The 20,638-nt window shown below is 44.6% G+C and overlaps 1 non-coding gene across 1 annotated transcript; it reads right to left on the reverse strand.

The window, feature by feature from the left end:
* Positions 1 to 16,316: 16,316 nt before the first annotated feature.
* LOC124791114 lies at positions 16,317 to 16,423 on the reverse strand. Its single transcript, XR_007016540.1, has one exon. It is a non-coding gene; the product is annotated as a U6 spliceosomal RNA (small nuclear RNA).
* Between the last annotated feature and the right edge of the window lie 4,215 nt (positions 16,424 to 20,638).

Below are 20,638 nucleotides of genomic sequence, written 5' to 3' on the forward strand. Positions count from 1 at the left end.
TTTTTTGTAGCTATGCCCCCGTGCTAATCATTTATTAGATTTTTTTTTGTTTCTTAATTGAAGACAGACGGATGTAAGTCAGTAATTCCTAATCATCACCACTATCTATTGTCTTCCGTGGAATAGGAGGAGTTGCCAGAGAGAAATGTAAGCAGTTTAGTTTCAAATTTTACTTTGCCGTCTGTTAAGTGATCAAAACTTTTTGTTGCAGCATCGTGAATCGCTGTTTGTGCTACAGACAATCTTAGTGTGGCGTAATGAACGTCATTTTTTCTTCTGTTATTGTAATTATATACACCATTATTCCTGTTGAGGTGCAGTGGATTAATTATCTCAAACTTCACGAAGGAATAACTATACTGTGAAGCGGTTAGATTACTATTCACACACAGAACAGCAGACAGGCACGGCGAAAAGTGTGTTCACGTAAGTTTCCAGCCAAAGTCTTCGTCATAAAAGAAGCAAAGCATGCGCGCACACACACACACACACACACACACACACACACACACACACACTCACACACACACACACACACACACACACACAATCATACATACAAAACTCACACACATTTGACCGTTGTCTCCGGCTGTTCTAGCCAGAATCTTTTTTAATAAAGAGGGAAACGTGAACAGTGAATAATTACCGGCGGTAGGAATTTAAAGTATGAAATCCTGCAACAATAATCTGCGCGGTCACATGCCCGTGTAAAAGTAAACTGCGCAACCATAATTCATGTAGACAGAAAAAATATTGCTTGAACGGCTTCACTTACGAATGAAATGTGATTCCCTTAAACCATACACTACGATCGCATCGACAAGTACAACTGCAAGCTGGCATTTTTTATAAAACAACTACATCTCCACACAATCAAAGCACCAGACGCTATTTGGAACACGATTACGAAGGTCGATAGTTATTTCCAACTGTCGAAACTGGGTATGGGCACATCAGAGTGACGTCACAAGGAAGTATCACCGCGGTGAATCAGGGATGTGTAAATGCGGTGAACCTAATGTTTTGGGCTACATAAGATGGCGGACGTCGGCTTCACGTTTGTGACGTAATGACATCTCTCCATATTCTTTTTGCCTCCATGATAGATGCAGTACCCACAAACCATCTTTGGCCAACTGTAAAAATTGTCAATCCATCAAATATGACGATAAAATGTCAAATTATAAAAATTACAAGAAAAGACCATTAACAACAAGAGCAAAACACACAGTGACCACTGATGATATGTGAACGTAACTACCAAATTTATGGACGTAAGTACCAAATTTTTTTTTGTACGGAAATATGTTTAAGCGATATTCTAACAAAATAAAAAATGTTGTATAACTTTCCCAAATGGTCTGAAGGAGGCAATCTAGGCAAAATGGATCCATCACAACAAATGCACCATTAAATTACTATAGCTGCAATCTGGATTTTGTTACATAAAATATAAAAGTCCTCGGTTAACTTGCTACGTCAAATTCGGACAAAAACTCCAAGCTCTCGATGGCTGCTATGATCACCGTCGTCAGAGCGTAAATCTGACTCCCGTGAGACTAGCGGGGTACTGTCATTACTTCGTCAAAGTCTGGGAACTTACAACAGCACCTCACAAAAAAAATTTTAACAAATTTTGTTGACTCTTGGGAAAGACAGAAAAATCCACAATTAAATGTGTAAATTTTTCAAGATGAAGGACTGCCATCGAGCAGTATTAAAGTTAAAGTGATTTCCGCAAATGCACTCCCCTAATGCACCCCTGACATGTCTGTCTTTATCGTCACGTAAAGAATTTCATCAGTTAGCTTCAAAATTACTCTTATCTCGCTAAGAGAGAAAAAGAAATCACATCCCGAGAGGACTGCAGCAAAATATATTCCATTGTACATCGCCAGCTATGCTTGTCAATATTTGGTGAAATGACGCGTTATGCGTGGTGTGCTGTCAAACTGTGAGATAAGAGCGAACCTTTTATGAACGTAAACCAAGTTTGTTTTGACAGAGAAATTTCAAAACAAGCATGCAACTGTAAAAATGTGGTGTTCATAATGTGTGCAAGAAGATACGAAAATTATTGTTCCTCCTGTTCTACGATGAATGTCATCCAAAATAATGAAAGTATATAATTTTATACATGAAGTTCTCGTGTTCGCCTTATGATTCCTTTCTGGATATTTATTTCCAATGAAAAATTTTCCTTTGCCTTTTCTTTTCAAACCTCTTACGAAAATAATAATAAATACCATACAAAGAACATTATTTCCAATTATTTGTAGTTTAAGAACAATAGAAACTGAAAATTAAAAAAAAATATTTCCTTATAGGGAGTCGACCCCACGACCGTCGAAGTACCGTCCTGTACTTTCCCGCTGCGCCAACCGCGCTGCCTGGAAACTATGCACGCTAACATAAATGGCTCATGTATCTCCCGACTCTGTGGTAAAACCCTATTTTCTCTAAACACTTAGCCTTCTGAAGCTCCCACTTCGCCACTTTTATATATTCATGAACATGGTATCTGTTGTTTCGGACATGTCCGAAAGAACAGGTACCATCTTCATAAATATATAGTTAAGACTCACCGGCCATTTGAGCATCTCCTTCTTCTGTGCGGATGCACAAACACTACCCGAACTCATACGGGAATCGGCAAAAAGCCGCGAGTAATGAGTATAATGGGCAGGGGCACTATGAATATAGTTCGGGAAAATAAGTTGGGAATGTGGGTCTCACGGGAGACGTGGTAGAGATAAGTCCCTGCAGGCGCACTATTCTCTGTGTCCTCGGTGGCTCAGATGGACTTGTTCGGTCAGAGGGTTTAGCTACCCTCAGTAATAAAAAAAATGAGTGAGCGGATCAATGAACAACCTGAACGGGTGTCATCGGACGTTCGCCACCAACAAATTAGACGAACAATATAGAACAAAATGAGATAAAAAAGATGGATAGAGCGTCTGCCATGTAAATAGGGGATCCCGGGTTCGAGTCCCGGTCGGGGCACACATTTTCAACTGTCCCCGTTGATGTATATCAACGCCTGTATGCAGCTAGGGGTATTCTTTTAATTGTAACTTTTATTTCTGGTCAAGTCCAACATATACCATAGATTTAGACGAAATCAGTGATGACGAGTAGACACGGTCCGCTTGTAAGTCGGAAGCACGATTGGGTCTGCTCAACAGAAGGCTTCTGCGTGCTGCATTTGAAAAAGTCTGAGTCAGTCGCTGCTGTCTAGCGTGCTTTTTGTCAACGTTTTTGGGACTGATCGGCCTCAAGCAAAAAGTTGTCATCGATGGTTCGTACACACTCAAAGAAAGTTTTACATCACCCCGGTTCCCAGAACTCCTGAAGATAGACGTTGACTGTGGATATTGTGTACAGACACAGTCCCTTTGAATCTTCAGAGATGTCACTAAACAAGCCCAGAGATGTAAACAACCATGCACGAGCAGCGCCTATTAGACGGAGGGGATCAGACAGCCGATTAGTTCCAGTCATTCCACCAGGAAGGAGGTGCACGCCTCTTGTTGTCTGTAGTCCAAATATTTCTAGACGGTCAATACTGTGGTTCAATCGCGTCCGCATTGTTACTTTGTGACAGAAAGGGCTCCCAACAAGGGAAGTGTCCAGGCGTCGCGGAGTGAACCAAAGCGATGTAGTTCGGACATGGAGCAGACAGAGAAAGACAGGAACTGTCAATGACATGCCTCGCTCAGGCCGCCCGAGAGCTACTACTGCAGTGGATAACTGCTACCTACGGATTATGGCTCGGAGGAACCCTGACGGTAACGCCACCGTGTTGAATAAAGTTTTTCGTGCAGCCACAGGACGTCGTGTTAGGACTTAAACTATGCGCAATAGGCTGCGCCACTTCACTCCCAACGTCCATGGCGAGGTCCATCTTCGCAACAACGTCACAATGAGACGCGGTACAGATGGGCCCAACAACATGCCGAAAAGGCCGCTCAGGATTGGCATCATGTTCTCTTCAGCGATGAGTATCGAATATGCCTTCAACCAGACAGTTATCGGAGACTTGTTTGGAGGTAACCCGGACAGGCTGCACGCCTTAGACACACTATCCAGCGAGTGCAGCAAGGTGGAGGTTCCATGCTGTTTTGGGGTGGCATTATGTGGGGGCGACGTACGCCGCTGGTGGTCATGGAAGGTGCCGTAACGGCTCTACGATATGTGAATACCATCCAGCAACCGATAGTGCAACCATATCGGCAGCATATTGGCGAGGTATTCGTCTTCATGGACGAAAATTCGCGCCCCCATCGTGCACATCTCGTGAATGACTTCCTTCAGGATAACGACGTCGCTCGACTAGAGCGGTCAGCATGTTCTCCAGACATGAACCCTATCGAAAATGCCTGGAATAGCTTGAAAACGGCTGTTTATGGACGACGTGACCCACCAACCACTCTGAGGTTCTACGCGGAATCGCCGTTGAGGAGCGGGACAATCTGTACCAACAGTGTCTTGATGAACTTGTGGATAGTGTGCCACGACGAATACAGGCAAGCGTCAATGGTAGAGGACGTGCTACTGGGTATTAAAGGTACCGGTGTGCACAGCAGTCTGGACCACCACGTCTGAAGGTCTCCCTGTATGGTGGTACAAAATGCAATGTGTGGTTTGCATGAGCAATAAAGCGGGCGGAAATGATGATTATGTTGATCTCTGTTCCAATTTTCTGTACTGGCTGTGGAACTCTCGGAACCGAGGTGATGCAAAACTTTTTTTTATGTGTGTATAATAAATTTGACAATGGTGTAGAACTACAGTGTCATCAACTTGTTATTTTGCCTGGGGAGAAACATTAATTATAAGTAAATACTTAGTTCCAAATCTGGTTCCTCATAATTTTAAGAATGACTAGTGCACAACTTTCTCGGTCGGTTAGAATGCCTTTCCTATCAATAAAGGTAAAGTTATAGCGGGGAAATTTTCGGACGATTGTAAGTTTTTAGGGCCTGGACTATGTCGCAACTGGCTGGGGCAGTGAGCAAAAATGCATGTGTTGGTTTGTCTCGACGTAAAATCAATTGCACGGCTCAGAATGTGCTGTGTATTCCCATTTTAGATTTGCTTTTGATCTCATCATTCCTGTGTGCAGTCTGTTGTGGGATTTCCACATTTCCTAGGTTTCATGATGGGCAGATGATAATTCCTTTGGTGATTCCATTTGATTCCATTCACTGGTGGTTTTTCGAAGTTGATCGCATCTCCAGGTCGAGCTGAATTGATTGTTCGTAGACCACGATTACCCTCAGGAAGCTAATTGTTAACTCGTACTGTGGGTAGTCTGTCGAATTCCGTGTAATGGATGTCGTACAAATGTGGAGGTCTCATGGAGTGATCACCTCCCGTCGAATTGTCGACGGAGAGATCGCAGATCTGTAGGAGTCGGTGTAAGACAGCCAGTGAAATGCCTGCACGTTCCTTCGCGTGGGGAGATTTGTACCGGACGGGAGAGGCACATTCACAATCGGAACAACGGTAGTGCCAGTGTTGTCAGTGCTGTTGGCTTACCACGATGTGACATTCATGCCAATTCTGCGCCGCTTTTATTCTTACATCACATTACAGGCTGCAGAGTATAGAGAGAAGCTGCATCAGTAGCCGGTAGTCAGTGGCTGAACTCACACCAAATGGCTACATAGTGTGGGAGTGTTCGAGAGGCTTCCTATGCTGGAGCAGTGGGGAGTAACCGTTCGGACTGGGCGCCAAGCCGTACATCGCTCACAATTTATTTTTGCAGATTGCTATTAAATTTTAACTTCCAACCATACCGGTGGTCTTGCTTGTAACGAGAACAATCATTTAACAATTTCAACAAATTTAATAATTTTTATGAACAAAGTTAGGTGTTTTAATTAAAATGAACTTTTATTAAGTGTTGAGATGGAACAGTCACAAGAGAGCACGAGGAGACAGGGGAGAAACGGTGGTTAAGCGTCTGCAGGAGTCGCTATCGGGACTGAAAGGTGTGAAAACGTGTATTGTAAATGATAAGACACTAGGCGACACTAAAATGTTTTGTGTGATATTAATGGAAGATATACACTGAAGAGCCAAAGAAACTGGTACACCTGCCTAATGCCCTGTAGGTCCCCAGCGAGCACGTTGCAAGGCATCCCAAATATGCTACATAATGTTCATGTTTGGGGAGTCTGGTGGCCAGCGGAAGAGTTTAAGCTCAGAAGAGTGTTCCTGGAGCCACTCTGTAGCAATTCTGGACATGTGGGGTGTCGCATTGTCCCGTTGAACTTGCCCAAGTCCGTCGGAATGCACAACGGACCTAAGTGGATGCAGGTTCAAATGGTTCAAATGGCTCTGAGCACTATGGAACTTAATTTCTAAGGTCACCAGTCCCCTAGAACGTAGACCTACTTAAACCTAACTAACCTCACACACATCCATGCCCGAGGCAGGATTCGAACCTGCGACCGTAGCGGTCCCGCGTTTCCAGACTAAAGCGCCACATCGGCCGGCTGGATGCAGGTGATCAGTAGAAAGCGTCATATCTGTCAGAGTCATATCTAGACATGTCAGGGGTTCCATATCACTCTAACTGCACACGCCCCAAACCATTACAAATCTTCTGCCGGCCTGATGACATGCAGCTCCATGGATTCATGAGGTTGTCTCCATGACACTCCATCCGCTCGATACAATTTGAAACGATACTCGTCCGACCAGGCAACATGTTTCCATAATCAACAGTCCCATGTCGGTGCCGACGTGCCCAGGCGAGGTGTAAAGCCTTGTGTCGTGCAGTCATCAAGAGTATACGAGTGGGCCTTCGGCTCCGAAAGCCCATGCCGATGATGTTTCGTTGAATGGTCCGCACGCTGATACTTGTTGATGGACCAGCATTGAAATCTGCAACATTTTGCGGAAAGGTTGCACTTCTATCTCGTTGACGATTCTCTTCAGTCGTCGTTGGTCCCGTTCTTGCAGGATCTTTTTCCGTCCGCAGTGACCTAGGAGACCTGATGTTTTAGCGGATTCCTGATGTTTACTATACACTCGTGAAATGGTCGAACGGGAAAATCCCCACTTCATCACTACCTCGGAGATGCTGTGTCCCATCGCTCGTGCGTCCACTATAACACCACTTTCTAGCTCACGTAAATCTGGAAAACCTGCCATTGTATAGCAGTTACCGAACTAACAAATGCGCCAGACATTTGTTTTCTTATATAGGCGTTGCCGACCGCAGTGCCGTATTCTGCCTGTTTACATATCTCTGAATACGCATACCTATACCAGTTTCGTTGGCACTTCAGTGTATAAACTAAATGTTAAAGCATACTGCGTGCCAATATGACTGTTGTTCACGGTGTTCAGGAAATATTGTAAGTTTCAAAATTTACTTTTATTGGCTCTGTGCATCTGCAGGCTATTCACGGCGAAGTATGAATAAATTTGGGGAGCCATTGGTGGCATCCTAAGTCAGTGTCCGATCATTTATTTCGACTTAGTCATAATGTGGAATTTTATTTTGCACCACCGTTTGTCCTCGCACAATTCATTATAGGAGGAAAGAACTCGCGACCTATTGAAAAGAAGAATCCAGGGGGGACATCAATATCTACAAACGGCATCCACGAGATATCTATGGAATAAGACAGGTGAGCTAAAACACCTCCAGATAATTAGTGAAGGTACAGGAAGCATATGCAGTATAGTATTAGGGACTTTAATATCATAGCCTGAGTGTTATCTTTGTGTAATCGAAACGGCGAAATTAAGTGCCGGCTGGTTTAATGTATGGAAGCAGGAGTCTGCATACCAATTTTCGGCAGTGTCTAGAAGGCACAGAAGACTGCCGTTTAGGTGATAAAATGGCTTAATAATCTGCAGTGCACGTCAGTTTCCACTGCTTATTTCCATTTCGCTATTTTTTCACTGTATTTGTGTTGTGTGGGTTAGCGCCCCAATTTGAGGCTACAATTTTCCAGAGGATATTATTTCTCCCGCTGACTTTCATTTTGTTCCTAGCACGATGATGCATATATATGAGGACTGATGTTGGGTAACATCCAAATATAAGGGGCATCAAATGAAAACGAGATAGATGGAAAAAACTAAGTAAAACGTTTGTTGAGGTAAAATATAATGATACCTCACTTTGTATGTCATACCTCTTTCTTCTTCTTCTCATTTTTATTTTAGCTGAATCTTTTCACATAGAGGGCGGGTTTGCTTTGCAACGCCCCCTTATGGTTTCTCGTTGTCATAGTCAATTCTCGATGTGTCATTTTATGTTTGACCTCTGCTTAAGACATTATTACTATTCAGGGCACATATTGGTTGAAAGGTAAATTTTTATGTTCATTTTAAATGGTTTAATGGGTCTATATACATTTAATTGGTTTACGTTGCTTAATGTACATTTATTCATTTGGTCAATCTTATTAATTATTTTTATTCTTGTATTTGTAGCACCGATGATGGCTGTTAATCAGTTGAAATCGATTTGCAAAAGTGAATAAATAAAACATGATTTTGCGACTGGCTGCTGCATCTTTGGTAACTTTTCAGACTTTCCTGACGGATCTGTTGCAAATATATTCTCGAGTTTGCCGCCGGATCGAATTGTGTAAATCCCACACTACTTCGTCGATGCAACTGCTCGACATCTTAAGTAGCGGTAGTTCCTGCTATCATTGCTGCAAGACGCGACTGATAACAATCGCGCGGCGGCATCTAAATTTATCAGGCCGGGAGCAGGCAATACGCGTGGGCGGAAAGATGCTCGCAGTTGGATGAAAGCGGCACTCCTAGTGCTGCCTGCTGGGAGCCGCAGGAAGGCTTCCGCTCGTGCGCTGTGGGCAATGACTGTGCTGCCGGACGCTCCTGCGGTTAAAACCTGAATTAAATCTCAGCGGTACCGCAGGAGCGTCTGGCAGCACAGTCAATTAAATCTCAGCAAAGAGATTTAATTCAGTTTTCAACCGCAGGAGCATCCAGCAGCACAGTCAATGCCCACAGCGCACTCGCGGAAGTCCTGCGGCTCCCAGCAGTGAGCGATAGGAGCGCCGCTTTCATCCAACTGCGAGCGGGTTCCCGCGCACGCGTATTGCCTGCTCCTGGCCTGATAAATTTAGATGCCGCCGCGCGATTGTTTTCTACCCCGACCTGTGAGAAACCTCCCGTATCCTGATGTTCTCCAAACCCAACAAGCCTCCATCTGATGCCTCTTCCTATCGTCCTATCTGTCTCACATCGGTGCTCAGCAAGCTCTTGGAATCCATCCTTATCCGGCGCATCCACCACCACCTCCTCCCCGACACCCATTGTGGCTTTCGACCTTCCTTCTCTGCCGATGACCAACTCCTCCGCCTCACTCATCTCCTCTCCCTCTAGCTTAACTCCCGTCGCTCCGCCATTTTTGTCTCCCTCGACTTCGAAAAGGCCTACGACCATGTCTGGCATCCCGGTCTCCTGTTTAAACTCCAAACCTACGCCCTTCCTATCAACTACATCCGTCTGGTGGCGTTCTTCCTTTCCTGCCGCCCCTCCTATGTTACCATCCACAATGCCAATTCCCACGCCTTCTACCCCTCTGCAGGTGTGCCCCAGGGCTCTGTCCTCTCCCCTCACCTCTACCTCTTGTACACGCAGATATGCCCCCCCCCCCTCCAGTACACCTCTTGCAATATGCCGATGACACAGCATTCCTCACCCTTGCTCCTACCCTCACACGGTCCCAACCCCTTCTCCAGAATCACCTTGACCTTTTTGCCACATGGTGTAACCAGTGGCTCCTGAAAATCAATCCTTCCAAGTCCCAGGCAATCATCATAGGTCATACCACTCGCTCCTTCCAGCTCCTGGATTTCTCCCTTACCGTCTGCGCCCGTCCTGTCCGCCTCACCCCCACCCTTACCTACCTTGGCCTCACCATTGACTGTCACCTCACCTGTATCCCTCATTTCCGCTCCATCCAATCCAAAGCCCACAACCACCTCCAACTCCTCAAACTCCTTTCTGGCTGGGCACAGGGGTTGCACCCCTCTACCATCCTACAAATCCCTAATCCGTCCCTACCTCTGTTATGCCAGTCCCGCCTGGATATCTGCCCCTCCCAAATTCTATAAGTCCCTCCAGATCCTTGAACGTTATGCACACCGTCTCTCCTTCCGTATACGCCTCCCGTCCCCCACATGAGTCCTCTATGACCTCATTCCTTTCCCCCATCCGCTCCTATTCCTCAAACATATCCGCATACTCTACACCTCCCACCGCCTTGATCCCCCTCACCCCCTGGTTGCTCCTCTCCTCTCCCATCCTGGCCCCCTGCCACGCCTTCACTGTTGTGTCCCCCCTACCCTACACCCTTCATCTCCTTTCCCAAGGTGGCTTCCATCAACTCCCCCTCCTGGATGATGCCCTCTCTCCCTCCATTTATCCACCTATCAACTCTGATCCTCACCCCCCCCTCCTTTCCTCTGTCCTTTTCCTGGGCTCCATCTTCCCCCCCCCCCTTCCATCCTGTGTTTTCTCCCCGCCTAACCTCTCCCTACCTCCCTTCTCCCCCCCAAGTCCTTTTGTATTCCCCTCCTCTGCCTTCCCCACTCCCTGTCGCGTCTGCTCAGCATCCCCCACCCCTCTTATGGGTCCTCTTCCTCCATTGGGTCCTTTCCCCCCTCCCCCCTTCGCTTTTCCTCTCCTTCCCCCCTTTTTTATTTTCCCATCATCTGTCCAGTTTCCCCCCACCTGCTCTCGGCTGTGGTATGTCATATTTGCCAACCTTTTAGTGCAGTGTTCCAGTGAATGTTCAGTGTTGTTTCGTCTTTCCAAGTGTTGCGAACAGAAGCCATGCTGTCGCTGGGTGTGAATTTTATGTCTTTTGCGAACAGAAACCAGACTGTCGCCGTGTTGTTCTATGTTTTAAGTTCCACAATTTTTTCGCCTGTTTTTATTATTTATTATCTTCACCTTTCTCAAACAAAGTCTGTAGGCTGAAGAGCGGCATACTACGCTGCTGCCAGCCCGCCCCTTCGGGGGGAATCTAAATACAATAAAGAAAGAAAGAAAAAAAACGCCATTGTTATCAGTCGCGTCTTGCAACAATGACAGCAGCAACTTCCACCACCTGAAGATGTCGAGCAGTTGCATCGGTGAAATATTGTGGGATTTACACAATACGATCCGGCGGCAAACCCGAGAAGTGTATTTGCAAAACGTTTATTATTTGACAAGTAATCGCCATATCTGTTCATACATGTATCACACCAGTGACAATGCCTCCATGGAGAATGTTTGCGGTTGCCTTCGGAATCATGATTGTACCCAGGCGTACATCCCTTCGTCCAAAGTAAATAGACGGCCACGAATGTCTTTCATAAGAGCTGCAGAAATATGGATATCTCATGGGAAGATATCATGACTATATGGAGGATGTGTAAGGGCTTCCCAACGAAACTTCTGCAGCGTAGTCGAAACAATCTAGGGAACACGTGGGTGGGTATTATCCTGCGACAGAATGGTGCCATGCGTCAACCTCCTGTTCACTGACTTTTTAGAAGACAGCCTGCACAATTAATGCACAACAGTTCGTGGTCAATTCACAAAAAAGTGAAGCATGCCATCACGTACAAACTACCAGGAATGTTGACGGAAGGCATCATTCTGTTTCAGGATAATGCTCGCCCACATGTCGCCAAGGTTGCTTCGACAGCGCTGCAGAAATTTCGCTAGGAATCCCTTACATACCCTCCATACAATCTCGATATCTCCCCATGCAATTTCCAAATTCCTGGAACCCTGAAAAAAGACATTCGTGGCCGTAGATTTGCTTCGGACGGACAGTTGTCGACTGACTACAATCATGGCTCTACACACAACCGCAAACATTTTTTCCTGAAAGCATTGACCGTCTTTTCTCATAGTTTGATAAGAGTATTACCAGTTATGGCGATTACTTTTGAAATAATAAACATTTTACTCACCTTTTTTTCGTACGCCCCGATTTCATTTGACTGCCCTTATGTTTGAGGGAGGGTCAATGCTCCAACAGGGTTCTCCCCTGCGTAATCTGCAGCCCTTTCGACGCATGCTTATTAACAAGATTAAAGGCATAAACCTGTGTTTTCTTTTAAGTTGCTTCCAGGAACAATGATCAGGCTTTTCTAGGGCTTCAGTGAGCCTCACATCAGTCTCCTCAAACGCACCACATTGAAAGGCCAGAACTCGTTCATGGACGAATATGAAATGTTCTCGTATATTGTGAACTGTGAGAAGAATTGTAACACTTCAAAAAAGATTTTGAAGGGAAGGGCTATCTAGAGTGGAAGATCCAGACGCTTTTACAATTCAGACAGGAAGTTAGCGTTCCATCTCAAGGATCTGAAGTTCATGTACGTGGCCTTCCTACCGTTCACCATTCGTCGGGGATCTGTCTTCTGAAATACCTCGTATACCCTCTAAACATTAAGTAAAGGTTATTTCTCTGCCAGAATTAAAGATAGCCACTATCATTGGCTCTGTGTAAGACGAGATCCTACGGAAGGCAGGCGTGTATAAGATTCACTGTCAGTGTGGATTGTCGTATATCGTACGGACTTTACTTACAGTTCAGGAACGTTGCTTGGAGCACCGACGCTATACCCATCTGCTACAGCACTGTCTTCAAGCAGACCACGCTATTGATTGCAATTAAGTCCAGGTTTTAACATCTGTTTCCTTCTTCTCGCATTCGTATTCAGAGACCCCGTTGAACTATGTTAGAGGAATGGTGTAATCAATTGTAAAGATGGGTTTAGCAGTGAAAAAATGGACTCTGGCAATAGTTACATCTCATTGTCAATGGTACTGTTTTCCTATCGACCACAATCTGTGATGCATCATCATTCACATAGGACGTCACAGTCCGCTGACTGGTTTGATGCGGCCCGCCACGAATTCCTTTCCTGTGCTAACCTCTTCATCTCAGAGTAGCACTTGCAACCTACGTCCTCAATTATTTGCTTGACGTATTCCAATCTCTGTCTTCCTCTACAGTTTTTGCCCTCTACAGCTCCCTCTAGTACCATGGAAGTCATTCCCTCATGTCTTAGCAGATGACCTATCATCCTGTCCCTTCTCCTTATCAGTGTTTCCCACATATTCCTTTCCTCTCCGATTCTGCGTAGAACCTCCTCATTCCTTACCTTATCAGTTCACCTAATTTTCAACATTCGTCTATAGCACCACATCTCAAATGCTTCGATTCTCTTCTGTTCCGGTTTTCCCACAGTCCATGTTTCACTACCATGCAATGCTGTACTCCAGACGTACATCCTCAGAAATTTCTTCCTCAAATTAAGGCCGGTATTTGATATTAGTAGACTTCTCTTGGCCAGAAATGCCTTTTTTTGCCATAGCGAGTCTGCTTTTGATGTCCTCCTTGCTCCGTCCGTCATTGGTTATTTTACTGCCTAGGTAGCAGAATTCCTTAACTTCATTGACTTCGTGACCATCAATCCTGATGTTAAGTTTCTCGCTGTTCTCATTTCTACTACTTCTCATTACCTTCGTCTTTCTCCGATTTACTCTCAAACCATACTGTGTACTCATTAGACTGTTCATTCCGTTCAGCACATCATTTAATTCTTCTTCACCTTCACTCAGGATAGCAATGCCATCAGCGAATCGTATCATTGATATCCTTTCACCTTGTATTTTATTTCCACTCCTGAACCTTTCTTTTATTTCCATCATTGCTTCCTCGATGTACAGATTGAAGAGTAGGGGCGAAAGGCTACAGCCTTGTCTTAAACCCTTCTTAATACGAGCACTTCGTTCTTGATCGTCCACCCTTATTATTCGCTCTTGGTTGTTGTACATATTGTATATGACCCGTCTCTCCCCATAACTTACTCCTACTTTTTTCAGAATCTCGAACAGCTTGCACCATTTCATATTGTCGAACGCTTTTTCCAGGTCGACAAATCCTATGAAAGTATCTTGCTTTTTCTTTAGCCTTGCTTCCATTATTAGCCGTAACGTCAGAATTGCCTCTCTCGTCCCTTTACTTTTCCTAAAGCCAAACTGATCGTCACTTAACGCATTCTCAATTTTCTTTTCCATTCTTCTGTATATTATTCTTGTAAGCAGCTTTGATGCATGAGCTGTTAAGCTGATTGTGCGATAATTCTCGCACTTGTCAGCTCTTGCCGTCTTCGGAATTGTGTGGATGGTGCTTTTCCGAAAGTCGCCAGACTCATATATTCTACACACCAACGTGAATAGTGGTTTTGTTGCCACTTCCCCCAATGATTTTAGAAATTCTGATGGAATGTTATCTATCCCTTCTGCTTTATTTGACCGTAAGTCCTCCAAAGCTCTTTTAAATTCCGATTCTAATACTGGATCCCCTATCTCTTCTAAATCGACTCCTGTTTCTTCTTCTATTACATCAGACAAATCTTCACCCTCATAGAGGCTTTCAATGTATTCTTTCCACCTATCTGCTCTCTCCTCTGCATTTAACAGTAGAATTCCCGTTGCACTCTTAATGTTACCACCGTTGCTTTTAATGTCACCAAATGTTGTTTTGACTTTCCTGTATGCTGAGTCTGTCCTTCCGACAATCATATCTTTTTCGATGTCTTCACATTTTTCCTGCAGCCATTTCGTCTCAGCTTCCCTGCACTTCTTATTTATTTTATTCCTCAGCGACTTGTATTTCTGTATTCCTGATTTTCCCGGAACATGTTTGTACTTCCTCCTTTTACCCATGGTTTCTTCGCAGCTACCTTCTTTGTACCTATGTTTTCCTTCCCAACTTTTGTGATGGCCCTTTTTAGAGATGTCCATTCCTCTTCATCTCTACTGCCTACTACGCTATTCCTTATTGCTGTATCTATAGCGTTAGAGAACTTCAAACTATCTCGTCATTCCTTAGTACTTCCGTACTCCACTTCTTTGCGTATTGATTCTTCCTGACTAATGTCTTGAACTTCAGCCTACTCTTCATCACTACTATATTGTGATCTGAGTCTATTATATCTGCTCCTGGGTACGCCTTACAATCCAGTATCTGATTTCGGAATCTCTCTCTGACCATGATGTAATCTAATTGAAATCTTCCCGTATCTCCCGGCCTTTTCCAAGTATACGTCCTCCTCCTGTGATTCTTGAACAGGGTATTCGCTATTACTAGCTGAAACTTGTTACAGAACTCAATTAGTCTTTCTCCTCTTTCATTCCTTGTCCTAAGCCCATATTCTCCTGTAACCTTTTCTTCTACTCCTTCCCCTACAACTGCATTCCAGTTGCCCATGACTATTAGATTTTCTTCCCCCTTTACATACTGCATTACCCTTTCAATATCCTCATACACTTTCTCTATCTGTTCATCTTCAGCTTGCGACGTCGGCTGTATACCTGAACTATCGTTGTCGGTGTTGGGATTAGAACAACCCGGTCACTGAACTGTTCACAGTAACACACCCTTTGCCCTACCTTCCCATTCATAACGAATCCTACACCTGTTATACCATTTTCTGCTGCTGTTGATATTACCCGATACTCATCTGACCAGAAATCCTTGTCTTCCTTCCACTTCACTTCACTGACCCCTACTATATCTAGATTGAGCCTTTGCATTTCCCTTTTCAGATTTTCTAGTTTCCCTACCACGTTGAAGCTTCTGACATTCCACGCCCCGACTCGTAGAACGTTATCCTTTCGTTGATTATTCAATCTTTTTCTCCTGGAAACCTCCCCCTTGGCAGTCCCCTCCCGGAGATCCGAATGGGAGACTATTCCGGAATTTTTTGCCAATGGAGAGATCATCATGACACTTCTTCAAACACAGGCCACATGTCCTGTGGATACACGTCACGTGTCTTTAATGCAGTGGTTTCCATTGCCTTCTGCATCCTCATGTCGTTGATCATTGCTGATTCTTCCGCCTTTAGGGGCAATTTCCCACCCCTAGGACAAGAGAGTGCCCTGAACCTCTATCCGCTTCTTCGCCCTCTTTGACAAGGCCGTTGGCAGAATGAGGCTGACTTCTTATGCCATAAGTCTTCGGCCGCCAATGCTGATTATTTATCAAAATTTAGGCAGTGGCGGGGATCGAACCCGGGACCGAAGACGTTTTGATTATGAATCAAAGACGCTACCCCCTTTTAAAAAAAAAAAAAAAAAATCTCATTTTGTTCACTTTCGTTAGTTGCATCTGCTCGGGGCGGACGTCGTAAGACATCCGTTTAAGTTCGTTATTGACCGATTAACTCAGTTTTTTTTTATTACAGAGGGCAACTAACCCTCTCACCGAACACGCTGAGCTACCGTGCCGGCTTTAAAATGTGGAACGCTTCACGATTTTGCGTGTCATCCTTGCGCAGGGGCCATGCTAATCTTCTCTGTATCGTTCCAATTTTAATATATGTACCGCCGAAGTGAGTACATTCCATCAATGTAGTTCATTTGTATGTGCAGTGTTGGTACTTCAAGTGCGGAACTGTGATGGTGAGAACAGCTTTTTAATACTTGCTGAGTGGGCAAGAAATATCCAGTAGGATGTCACATTTGCTTACACTGAAGTATTATTTTGCCATTGTAATCTAAACAGGAGATTTTTAATGACTGAAGGGTAGGCAGTTAGGTGGAGAGTTAGTGGGTGGAGAAGAAAGGGGGTAGGGCAATGACAATAAACTGCAAGCTAGTAACAACTGTACACTCACAAATGAAAATTTCTTTGGAAATTGACTGGTTTATGGAACTAAGATGCCTGTTCATCGTGATGGTCCAGTTATTCACCCAAGAAGTTTTCATTTGTGGCGTAAGCCAGGAAAAAGTAGTGAATTGTTGGAAACTTATATTCTTATCTTGATCAGTTTGTGCAAACAAAAAACAAGAGTTCCTGTTTAGGTGCCAGACACTTGTCTCTGCCAAACACATATTGGCACAAAGTAGTAGCTCTAGATAATTGGTTTATTAATTTTGAAAACATGAAAAATACAGGAGTACATTCGTAATACAGCATTTTACTTTTTGACACAAAATTTAGTTTCTACCAGTTCATAGGTAGTTTTTAATAAGACAATGCGGCATCTGAAACATGGAATTGTTTGCATTAATTTAGCTGGGTGACATAATAGTTTGTTTTAGTGTTTCTGTAAGGGTATTATTTGATATTTGAAAAGTAATTAATGCCAACACATTTCATAACCACGATAAGAACTCATGTTTCACATGGCATGCTGTGCTGTAAATACAACCTTTATTTCTTAGAGCAAACTGACACTTAATATGTAAATAAAGAAAAGATACGGAAAAATTAAGCAAATATTTAGTAACCCATAAACCACTGTATTTGCCTGTACGTCACCCGCATTTTTATGTGTCACTATTCTCAAAATTAAAATCCCACTGATGGTAGAACTTGGCTAAAGCAATAAAATCGTTACGCATGGTGTAAAAACAAATTCTATGTTATGAGATACCATGTTTGTGAGCTTTTCATAATCCATGAAATACACTCCTGGAAATTGAAATAAGAACACCGTGAATTCATTGTCCCAGGAAGGGGAAACTTTATTGACACATTCCTGGGGTCAGATACATCACATGATCACACTGACAGAACCACAGGCACATAGACACAGGCAACAGAGCATGCACAATGTCGGCACTAGTACAGTGTATATCCACCTTTCACAGCAATGCAGGCTGCTATTCTCCCATGGAGACGATCGTAGAGATGCTGGATGTAGTCCTGTGGAACGGCTTGCCATGCTATTTCCACCTGGCGCCTCAGTTGGACCAGCGTTCGTTCTGGACGTGCAGACCGCGTGAGACGACGCTTCATCCAGTCCCAAACATGCTCAATGGGGGACAGATCCGGAGATCTTGCTGGCCAGGGTAGTTGACTTACACCTTCTAGAGCACGTTGGGTGGCACGGGATACATGCGGACGTGCATTGTCCTGTTGGAACAGCAAGTTCCCTTGCCGGTCTAGGAATGGTAGAACGATGGGTTCGATGACGGTTTGGATGTACCGTGCACTATTCAGTGTCCCCTCGACGATCACCAGTGGTGTACGGCCAGTGTAGGAGATCGCTCCCCACACCATGATGCCGGGTGTTGGCCCTGTGTGCCTCGGTCGTATGCAGTCCTGATTGTGGCGCTCACCTGCACGGCGCCAAACACGCATACGACCATTATTGGCACCAATGCAGAAGCGACTCTCATCGCTGAAGACGACACGTCTCCATTCGTCCCTCCATTCACGCCTGTCGCGACACCACTGGAGGCGGGCTGCAAGATGTTGGGGCGTGAGCGGAAGACGGCCTAACGGTGTGCGGGACCGTAGCCCAGCTTCATGGAGACGGTTGCGAATGGTCCTCGCCGATACCCCAGGAGCAACAGTGTCCCTAATTTGCTGGGAAGTGGCGGTGCAGTCCCCTACGGCACTGCGTAGGATCCTACGGTCTTGGCGTGCATCCGTGCGTCGCTGCGGTCCGGTCCCAGGTCGACGGGCACGTGCACCTTCCGCCGACCACTGGCGACAACATCGATGTACTGTGCAGACCTCACGCCCCACGTGTTGAGCAATTCGGCGGTACGTCCACCCGGCCTCCCGCATGCCCACTATACGCCCTCGCTCAAAGTCCGTCAACTGCACATACGGTTCACGTCCACGCTGTCGCGGCATGCTACCAGTGTTAAAGACTGCGATGGAGCTCCGTATGCCACGACAAACTGGCTGACACTGACGGCGGCGGTGCACAAATGCTGCGCAGCTAGCGCCATTCGACGGCCAACACCGCGGTTCCTGGTGTGTCCGCTGTGCCGTGCGTGTGATCATTGCTTGTACAGCCCTCTCGCAGTGTCCGGAGCAAGTATGGTGGGTCTGACACACCGGTGTCAATGTGTTCTTTTTTCCATTTCCAGGAGTGTATGAGTGACAAAACCAGAAGATTCCTTTCAAAATTAATAAATTTAATCAACTACAAGGGTATGTTTATCCTGTTTAGGAAACCCAACTTGGTGAAGTAGCGATAACTTCTAGTTATTAACCTAAATGTCAATTAATTCCCTCCAATCCTATCCTTAAATATGGGCAAGAAAGTAAGAGAAATAAAACACCTAGGAACTAACTTCTCATATTACAACAATAATCCTTAAAGTTATTTTTATTGCGTGTACGATTTGTAAGGAATAAATATCTTAATACAATGATCTGCAACGTTTTGTGTAGAATATTCACACATTTTAATCAAAACACTGTGAAACGGCAATATCCGACATCATTAGGCCAACACCTTTACTTATATCAGGACTGCCCATTTTGTTACAGCAGTAAATACAACTTTAACGTCGAGCATTAGACGAAAATTCCTTTCTTGCAATTTGACCGTATCCATGATGAAGCTCCTATTACTAATTCGTTCGGTTACGAGAACTCTTGCGACGTACTCTAGTTGGCAAAACACCATTTACATGGACAAACAAATACTATATGTATTTTGACGGACACGAAAAATATATGATACCAGTATATGCCTCACTGAAATCCTTTCAAGATTTACTGACAACCGGAATGTTCCCTCATTCCAAAACTAATATACATGCATCGTTACTGAACACTTAAGTTGACTTCAAACACCTATAAAGTTTACAATCTGAATTAAGTTTTTCAACATTTTCCTGGTGTATATAGTTTACTTAGAATCATACTTCGCATTCACATGCCAATTAATTGGATAGACGAATAGTCAGAAATAGTTTATTAACAAAGAAGACGTGCAGAAATTTTCTAATTCTGTACTAAATGCTACATTTATTGTGGGTCATGCGCTTGGTAAGTCCTCAATCAACATAACGTTTTTCCCTCTCTCATCCGTCATTCACAGACAACTGACTATCAGTTTAAAGTTTAGGCAGTGGCGGGGATCGAACCCGGGACCGAAGACGTTTTGATTATGAATCAAAGACGCTACCCCCTTTTTTTTTTTTAAATCTCATTTTGTTCGCTTCTGTTCGTTGCATCTGCTCGGGGCGGACGTCGTAAGACATCCTTTTATGTTCGTTGTTGATCGATTGACTCAGTTTTTTTATTACAGAGGGCAGCTAACCCCCTGACCGAACACGCTGAGCTACCGTGCCGGCTACCCCTAGACCACGGGTCTACCTGGGTGCGAGGTTTACCGTCAGTCTTTCCCACTAGCTTCGAAGACTCCTGAGTGGTTTACAGCCGAAATATCAGCAATAAACAAAGTCTGGTTACGGCTGAACTACCGCAGTTTTATGGATCCAGTAACGGACCTCGTGAACATGCCTATTAGGGTTTTATGATTTTTCGTCACGTCAGCTTCCAAATTTTAATTTTCAATTCATTCAATGCTTCTCCCATTGTTCGCCTTTGGAACATTTTGGTTTTGTTCAGATCCAATAGCGAGTCCTCTATTCGCCCCCCCCCACCCCCGTGTCAAAGCTAGCTGTCTTTGCCAACTACAGAAGGCCGCCAAAAGGAAACGAGGATGGCTTTAGAGCCCAAAAGGTAGACATCATCTGTGCTGACATGAGCTACAATTTGCAACCAATGCGTCGAACAGTTTCCGGCAGATTCTACTCCAGATGTTGAGTAGCGTAACTAATTTTTCCACCCCATTTGCCA

This window comes from Schistocerca piceifrons, chromosome 3, assembly GCF_021461385.2.
Source record: "Schistocerca piceifrons isolate TAMUIC-IGC-003096 chromosome 3, iqSchPice1.1, whole genome shotgun sequence".
NCBI classification, from domain to species: domain Eukaryota; kingdom Metazoa; phylum Arthropoda; class Insecta; order Orthoptera; family Acrididae; genus Schistocerca; species Schistocerca piceifrons.